This window comes from Schistocerca cancellata, chromosome 11 (genome assembly GCF_023864275.1).
Source record: "Schistocerca cancellata isolate TAMUIC-IGC-003103 chromosome 11, iqSchCanc2.1, whole genome shotgun sequence".
Lineage (NCBI taxonomy): Eukaryota > Metazoa > Arthropoda > Insecta > Orthoptera > Acrididae > Schistocerca > Schistocerca cancellata.
In genome coordinates this window covers 126197884-126207709 of record NC_064636.1, presented here as the reverse complement: position 1 = coordinate 126207709, position 9826 = coordinate 126197884, and the positions used below count along the sequence as shown (strand labels likewise).

At 40.1% G+C, this 9826-nt stretch overlaps 1 pseudogene; it reads left to right on the top strand.

Annotated features, from left to right (window-relative positions):
• Nucleotides 1-519: 519 nt before the first annotated feature.
• On the top strand, nucleotides 520-636 carry LOC126109056 (5S ribosomal RNA; annotated as a pseudogene).
• Nucleotides 637-9826: the final 9190 nt, after the last annotated feature.

The following is a 9826-nucleotide window of genomic DNA, read 5'->3' as shown; positions in this document are numbered from 1 at the left end:
TCGACTCGACAAACTCCACCGTTATCTATTACGCGAACACTTAATCATGTGAAGTTCGTCTCGTGCCCCGATCTCCATATTCTCTCTTGAATGTATACATGTGTAAGCGTCTACCGGTTGCACGCAGACATACGGTACGTAACACGCGCTCGCCAGCCGACCTATCAGGGAGTAAGCCAATGGCCGCCGTCTGCAGCGCGCCGTATTAACTACCGGGGCCTCGGGTGTAAATATGTCTCTCTTTCTTAGCTCACCATGGAGCCTTTCGATACGACCGTAATTGTGTCAGACACAATGATGTGGTGTGCCTAGAGTGCGCGTTTTATAATCAGTCTTTGTTAATAAAACTGTTTCAACTTACTTCTCGGTGTTCTCGTATTGCCGCACCTCAATGATCCACTGCTTACAAACCCTGACAAATATTTCGTGTAATTGTCATCTGGAACAACAACACAAACAACCCCGTTATATAAGTGGTGTCAGAAGTGGGATTATTATGGAAAATCTACAGTTCTGAAGGGCAACGGCCTTGCCACAGTTGATACACCGGTTCCCGTCCGAACACCGAAGTTATGCGCTGTCGGGCGTGGCCGGCACTAGGATGGGTGACCATCCAGCCGCCATGCGCTGTTGCCATTTTTCAGGGGTGCACTCAGCCTCGTGACGCCAATTGAGGAGCTCGACCGAATAGTAGCGGCTCCGGTCAAAGAAAACTCTCATAATGACTGGGAGAGCGGTGTGCTGACCACACGCCCCTCCTATCCGCATCCCCATCTGAGAATGACACGGCGGTCGGATGGTTCCGATGGGCCACTTGTGGCCTGAAGACGGAGTGCTTTACAGTCCTGAAGAGGTGCAGCACAACGTGAACTTTGAGCAGCAGCAGCAGCATGAACATCTTCCGACTATGAGGGGACATCCAACGCTGGACTTTTGGTTGGTCTACTCTAGTTTGTCTACAATACGAAAGGCAGTGATGGATTTTTATTTTACATTTGAGTGACTAATTGGCGTTAAATTAGCCGAACTGACGCAGTCAGAGTAACGTCGTCGATCTAAAACTGTTATTAATGAACTGCAAGAAAAGATTCGGCAGTTACAAGCAGAAAGAAGCGACCATAACATTCCGAGAGACTTGTCAAATAATAGTGTGGTGTCACCGCCAGACACCACAGTTGCTAGGTGGTAGCTTTAAATCGGCCGTGGTCCATTAGTACATGTCGGACCCGCGTGTCGCCACAGTCAGTATTTGCAGACCGAGCGCCACCACACGGCAGGTCTAGAGAGACGTACTAGCACTCGCCCCAGTTGTACGACGACTTTGCTAGCGACTACACTGACGAAGTCTTTCTCTCATTTGCCGAGAGACAGTTAGAATAGCCTTCAGCTAAGTCCATGACTACGACCTAGCAAGGCGCCATTAACCATATCTGGAGAGAGTCTCACTTGTATAACCAAGAGCGATGTACCACAATGATGGAATAAAAGTTAAGTATTTAAGAAGCTACGTACTTTTCTTTAGTGCATTCATAACGTATCCAGTTCCAGACTTCACGCCCGTCTGCGTTAGATAGCGTGCATTTCGGCCTCCTCTATCTACAAGGTGTTGGCACATTTGCCAACACATCAAATAGTTCATGCAGTACAACTACAATAAAGAATTTTTGATTATTTCCATCAGTAGCAGTTTTTAGCGGGAAACCCTAAGACGATGTGAAGGTGTTTTTTCGTAAATTTGAAGGTCCCGCCCTGTTAGGATCATGGACAGATTCCGACAAGCTAGTGGTTGCCAAATTAAGAATTCAGGGAGCAGCACAAGATTTCATTAGCGTAGAACCTCCTTGCGTGAAAACAGAAGATTACAATAAGTTTAAAACGATTGTTATTCATAGATTTAAACGTAAAAACGTGATCATATTTTACAGAGAGCAGCTTTACAATTTGCGAATGCGACGAGGCGAATCTATCGAGCAGTTTGCCGAAAGAATTTGAAATATCAACGCTCAAACGTACAAGTTAGTAGAAGATGAAAATGAAAATCGCGTTCAGTTGTTCAAAGTTGACCAGAGAGCCATGGACACATTCATTCATGGGTTGCACAGAGAGGAAGTAAGCACAGCTCTTAGATTGGCACGATGTATAATGTTTCAGGAAGCAGTAGAATCAGCTGTTGGTTTCGTTGAAGCACTAAGACGACCGAATGGGATGCAGAAACAAGAACGCAGAGTTTACAACACAACAGTACAATGCTGCAAAATCAGGGTCACAAGCGTAAGGATTGTAAAATGAATCGAATCTACTATCATTGCGGGAGGCAGGATCATGTTTCGAGAGATTGTCGCAACAAGCGGAAAGGTAATATGAACAACAGACAATCGGCCAGATCTTTAAACGAGTATGTGGACGTAGGGGCCACCCCTCTGTCGGCCCCCTGCTGGAGACAGTGATTCCTGTTAGTTCCAGCGAAAATCAGACCGAAAATGACTTCGTAATAGGTGCCGTATATCGTGGGAGAAACATCAAACTACTTATTGACACAGGAGCACAGACCTCATTAATGTGGTGTGATAAAGAGGATAAATTGAAACCACCGCTATTAAAACTGCGAGGGTTAAACAGAGGAAAACTACGTAACTATGGAGAAGTTGGCGTAAAATTAATTCTAGGCCAAGGCCAAGTTGATGGTGAAAATAAAGATAAAGATAATTACACAGCAATGGTGCAAGTAGTTTCAAATAACGAAACGCGTTACGACGGTGATTTTCTGTCCGCTAAAGAGGCAGAGATATTTGTCACAGAAAGAAAGACCAGACAAGGCGGTAACAACTACTATCTAGGAAATCGTTCTTCAGATCTTACTCAAATTAGCAGCTATACTGACGCTTTGGTAATGCACCGCCCAAACGATGAATCATTTCAAACCGTCCAAGTCAATGTTCAAACAGATCAGCCTCAGCTAATTCCCAAGGGAACAGGAAAGACAATCTACGTTGATCTACGTTGAAGTTAAGTCACTCTGAGGCAACTTTGTAATTAATTGAGCGATCCAAGAAAAGTGAGTTACTGGATAAATACATTGTTATGTTGCTAGAAGTGTAGGTGTCGGTACTATTGTGAGACAGGATGTCGCAAAAGTCCCGGTTACAATAACGAACATGAGCAATGGGGATGTTGTTTTTCCACGAGGAACAAAAGTTGCTGAAGTGTCGAGTGTAAGGAAAAGTGACGTAATACAGATTCCAGATGAGGTAACAAGTGCTGCAGTTATAAACATAGATATTTGTAGCAGGACCATAAAATTATAATAAGGAGGCAAAGTTAATAATGAACTGAAGCCCAAGATTTGGAAGAAGATAGAAAATTTGACACCTGATAAAGAGAATATTTTAGCGCCTGTTTTGTTGGAGTATGCAGATTTATTCCGAGAACGTGCAAATTTACCTGTCACTCATTCAGTTCAGCATCGTATTCATACAGGGAATGCAGCCCCAATCACACAGAAACCTTACCGAATACCATTCAGTCAATGAGAGTCGGTAGAAGACATGGTTAAAGAACAATTAGAAGCTGGAATTATAAAACCACCAGATCACCCACCGTAGTGTTCACCTGTTGTAATTGTAAATAAGAAATCAATTTCTGGAGAACCACAGTTCCGTTTTTCTGTTGATTACCGATCTATGAATGCTGTGACCACAATCGATATTTACCCCTTACCAAAATTAGTGGAAACCTTGAATTACTTGGGCAGATGTCAAATTTTTTCAGTATGTGATTTGACAAATGGTAATCACCAATTAACAGTGCATCCAGATGTTCACACAAATACTTCATTTGTAACAGCAATAGGAGTATGCAAGTATCTTCATATGACATTTCGACTTCGTAATGCTCCAGCTAAATTTCAACGCCTGATATATTCAATTTTACCAGGGCTCACCCCAACACAAGCACTTGTTTACTGTGATGATGTAATAATTTTTGGTGAAAACGTGAAGCAGTGTACTCAGAGACTACAAGCTGTTTTGAGCCTATAAGAATCGCAAACCTGTCTTTATCAGTAGATAAATGGCATTTTGCACAAAGTAAAGTTAACTATCTTGGTCATGTTATAACTAGTGAAAGCGTTCAACCGGATGAAAAATTAATTGAAGATGTAAAGAATTTTCCTGAATCACAGAATTTGAGAGAACTACAATCATTCTTGGGATTGTCAAATTTCTACAGACAATTTATTGCCTGTTATGCGAATACAGCACGTCCAATGACACAGCTACTGAAGAAAAGAGCCACATTTAATTGGTCATCAGAGTGCAAAAAGGCTATGGAAGAACTTAAAATTGCTCTAACCACAGCCCCAGTGTTAGCCTATCAAGATATCAGTAAACCTTATATTCTTTTAACTGATGCATCCAATTTTGTCCTAGGTGCAATTTTGTCTCAAGAAGCTGATGGTCATGAACATCCAACAAAGCAGAATGTAATTATACTACTACTGAGAAGGAGCCTTGTGCTTTGTTTTTTGGTACAACACATAACAGACGTTTCTTAACAGGAAGAGAATTTACAGTTATTGCAGATCATGCCGCACTAAAATGGTTATTGACCTTAAAGGGTCCAAGTTCCAAATTAACAAGATGAGCATTAAGACTAAGTGAGTACCAATTTAAGGTTATATGCCGACCTGTGAATGCTGATGCAATGAGTGGAAAAGTCAATGTTTGTGTTACAATAAGTCGAGAAGAAGAGTTAAAGGCAGCTCAAGAATTTTGTCAAAATAGATAGATTATTGTAGAAAATCACTAGTCAAGGAAACCTCCTAGATATTCCAGAAAGCATTAAAGAACAAATCATGAGAGAACAACATGATTATTTATTACCGCGACATTGTAGTAAAAAAGCAACAAACATTAAAATAGTTCAAATGTTTTGGTGGCTGAGCCGCAAAAGCTGACTTTTCAAGTTTGTTTCACAATTTGATTCCTGTAACAGACGGAATAATGTAGGAAAAAGTAGAGCACCGTGCAAGAAGTGCGAGAGACAAGCAAACCATTTGAATGAGTAGGACTAGACGTCATAGGACCGTTGCCTATGACTAAAGATGGAAATAAATACTTATTGTCAATGTTAGATCATTTCTCTAGATACCTTCTCACGATACCAATACCTCATCAGAGCGCTGAGACTATATCTACAGTTTTTGTAAGCAAATGGATTCTTAACTTTGGATCACCATTAAGTAAATCTAGTGATCAAGGAACGAATTTTATGAGTGGATTACTTAAACAGATTTGTAAGCTCATGCAAATAACTGAGTTAAGGACTACACCAGCACACCCTGAAGGAAATGGAAGAGTTTAGCGAGTCCACAGAACAATCATTAAAATGGTTAGCCATTGTGTGATCAGCAAACTCTACATCTGGCATGTCTGTTTACCTTACTTGGTAAGTTGTTACAATGGCAAAATGCACAGCTCAACTGGTCTAAGTCCATGTGAGATCGTCTGTGGAAGAAGAATGCATCCACCCTTGGACTTTGTGAGATAGACTGCCGGAATCAGCAATGAACATGTAATGGATCCAGCATGCAAGCTAAAGAAGCATGGAGGGGAGTGAAACAGCGAAATCATCAATCCTTTCTTCAGTAAGGAAGACAACGACCACGAAGCAGCAGTGCCACAGTATCGGGTAGGAGATCTTGTGTATCTGAGCAATGTGGTGTTAAAGAAGAGTCAAATAAAAAAGTTAAGAAGTTTTTGAAAGGATCATATCCAATCTTGGAGGTGTTGTCGCCAGTCACACTTAAGCCCCAACGGCCCTTTCGTTCGATTGTCGTTCATGTCAATCGAGTAAAGTCATTTGTGGGTAGACTCCCTGTAGTATTCCAAGATGACGAGGACAGACCGAGAGGCAGATCTGTTCTTCTTAAACCCAAGAAACGAGAATCGCGATGTAACGTTCTAGAATTCGAGGCCAAGGCATCACCAAGTCCCGAGCGTTCCTGTTCCAGAGACCTCTGCAATCTGCATAAACGTGTGTAGATGTGAGAGTGCAATGCATATGTTTATTTCAGCCATGTGCTTATGTGAATATGTTGTGAAAATTTTGTACTGAAGCTATTACAACAGTGCACAAGTGAAACTAAACCTTTTGTTCTACCGGTTACCACAAGAAACTCATTTAATTTATGTTCAGTGTTAACTCTAGTATTTAGACTTAATTAACCATTGTTCATTTTTATTCTAATGTTTCCTATGATAGCGTATTCTACTTATGCTGCAGTCATAGTACCACAGAGTGCAGGTGTTTTGTTTGAAGCACTATCAAACATGGAAGTTTCAACAAGTAATTCAAAACTTGTCCTCGGGTACAGTCTGAGTGAAATCCAGCAACAGTTTAGTTCTGTAAAGAATCAAATAGATCTAATTCGTTCTGTTAAGGGTACTGATACAATTTTGGAAATGGGTACATCTTCGTATAATAACTGGGTCACAGCCAGAATGCAGGCAGAGTCTACATTTACTAATTATGAACAAATGTTTTACTGTTTTTTAAGGCCTTTGCCACACAACACTTTAATTAGATATAAATGTGTCTGGTTTGATTTTGGAGGGAGTATCCTTCGTACCATTATTGGTACTTTAACTAGTCGAGATCTACTGGAAGCTAAAAGCAAAGTATTAGGTCTTGCACAACAGTCCAGTACAAATTCAACTAACATCTCTAATGAAATTACCTAATTAAAGAATATGCAAAGAACTATTACTAACTACACAGTTTTCATTGAACAGATTATAAAGCATTTTCTCACACATTTCCACGTAATTCCTAATGAAATGAAAGCAAAAATCCTAGAACTATTCCAAGGATTAAAATCTGTGAGTACACACATAAATTTAAAAACACTTTTGTTAAGGATTACAGATAGTTTATCAAATGCTAGAACTGATGCCCTTAACTTAAGAACAGCCTTAGAAAGTAGTTGAAATGATTGTTTGAGCAGTGTACTACTGCATCTGGAACAATTTTTACAAATCCTACTATCAATTGAGCGAGAGGTAGATGCAACCTATACTATGATTTACCCTGTTATTACAATTTATACAATTACTATAAGTAAACCAGCTCACACTCTTTAAAGATTGAATATGAATTAACTGTTATTGCTTCTATACTCACTGCTAGATCAAAGAATAATTTTGAAATGTATAAGATTTACACTTACCTTGTGAAATGGAGACAGGCAGGGATTCAAGTAAGATATGTACTGAATAAATTATCTACTGATCAGCGTGCATCGAAGATATTTTGTCAGTAAATGAAAACGATTTGCGTATGTGTAAACGTAGTCATAAGTTAATTTGCGCTGAATCAGAAGTATTCTTAGATAGTAGAGTGTATAGCTGTGAGAAAGATGTGTTTATGAATCATTCTCCAAGAGATGATTGCCCTAGACTTTTAACGCATCTTTACCATCCATTTCTTAAATGATGTTTGGAAGGTGTAATTCTCTCATTTAACTCCAACCTTGATGTCACATTTACATGTAAAAATTATGATACAACTGAGCTACTCTTTACACTCAAATTGAATAATAGTGGATTAATCTTGAACGCAACACATTGTGATTTATCATGTGAACTATTTTATATGCCTATTATATTACCTACTACATTTCATTCAACCGGGCATTTGCCATTAATGAGAATGTTATCTGCTTATTACAATGATTCATACATTTATTAACATATGGAAAGCATTTCTTATCAAGGTTTTCGTTTGCAGTAATTTAATTAAGGATATCCATGGAAATGTGATTTCTTCCAATAATGAGTTAAGCTTCATTGAAGTAGCAAACAGAATTAAGTCTTCGATTCATTCAGTAATGTTAATGCATACTTGCATGTCAGTATTGTGTTTTTATTGCTTTTATTAAATTGTTTTTTTGTCAATGCCTTCTGATGCCACAAATGGTGAAATAGATTCATAACGCCCAGGAAGTCGTTTTGAGCCACCTATGGTTGCTCTTCTTCTCTGGGGAGAGTGATGTATGGGTCAACCGGTTGCACGCAGCCATACGGTACGTAACACGCGTTCGCCAGCCGACCTATCTGGGGTGCTGACAATCTGTTCGGTCAGTACACGTGCATCCGGCCGCAGTGCAACGCAGGGAGTAAGCCACTGGCCGCCATCCGCAGCGTGGTCTCAGGTGCAAATGTGATTCATTTTCTTAGCTCACCATGGAACCTTTCGATACGACCATAATTACGATGTCAGACACAGTGATGATGGGTGCACGTAGGATGCATGTTTTGTGATCAACCTTTGTCAGTAAAACTGTTTAAACTTACTTCTCGGCGTTCACATAGTGCCACACCTAAAGGACCCACAGGTTACAAATCCTGACAAATATTTCGTCTAATTATCACCCAGGGCAACAAGACAAACAAACCCTTATGCATTGTTGATGCGTTACTAAGTGACATTTAACTATAATGATCACATTTCTGTAATAAATTTTCAGTACTCTGATGGCTTGAAACGGCGTACTACTAATTATAAAACAAACGTGTTTCATGTTCAATTTGCAAATTATTGATGATAATAACTCACTACTGAGAGAGCACCCTTATATGAAGCCATTAACCATGGATAAATCATTATGTAAAATTTTATTATTGCAGTAAATATAATGTATCATTCCAAGAACGTTGTGTTTTTGTAAATATCCAGTGTGTGCGCATTAAGTCTTGTCAGAGGTCTGTATCGAAAGCTAACGAAAGTCGATAGCCGATCATGCGGTCGTAGATATTGGATGTGACTTCAAGATGACGTCACGTTTGTGGAAAGTGTGGTGAAACGAGCATTAACCTGTTTGGAAACATAGCCATAGCAAATGAATGTTCATATCCTCAGTGCTTTGCTACTGAAAATTCGAATGGCTATTAGCAAAACTGCTCTAGCAGCATTGCTAAACCTTGTCACTGGCGGAGCGTATTAAAAAATAATAGCGAATTGAGAATGGCATGGTAAAATTAGTTTTAATGGGTTCCGTAATGTAAAAATTACCAACATAATATTACATGCAGCTGAGGAAAACAGGCCATCTAAAATTTAATAAGAAAGGAGATCAGTCACAGACGAACAGAGCTGCCTCGTGGAAGCCAATCACCTGCCGTCAAACCCTCCTACTGTGCTCCCTATGTTGCACTTATGCTGGCTGAGACTGCCTTTCAAATGCATCGATTACTTCACGCGATGCTGTATTTCAAAACACGCCGCTTCAACGTAGCTAAAGCCCGCCTTATCACTGGCGACCCAGCGTCCACGATCCGTGACCCGGAAAATCAGCGCCTTAATTTTTTCCTCAGAGTAAATCACTCACCAATGGAGTTAGGGAATGATTTTGACACAGACCCTGCGTCTGTGGGTGAAAGATTAGAACGTCGTTCTTCTTAGAAAGGAAAGAAGCTCTGAACGAGGACAAAATCGTGAAAAAAGCACATCTCCTGTATAAGTATTACAATGGTATCAATTCTCGCCTCTTTCATTCTACAAAGGTCACTCCAAATGAAATGCACACTATTTTTGTAAAAATACAGTTTTCATTCCGCATGTGTGAAAGTTTTACAGTGTGTAGATACATCCTTCCCGCTTGTTTTCAAACTTAGTTCAACCTGTTCCAGTGCGTGGCACCGTCACAGCACGTCTTCAAGATGGCTGCTACACTTGACGTTCGTCAGAAGTGACGTGCTGTCATAGAATTCCTGTGCTGTGAAAACGAGACAGTGGGAAACATCCACAAGAGGTTGAGAAAGGTCTATGG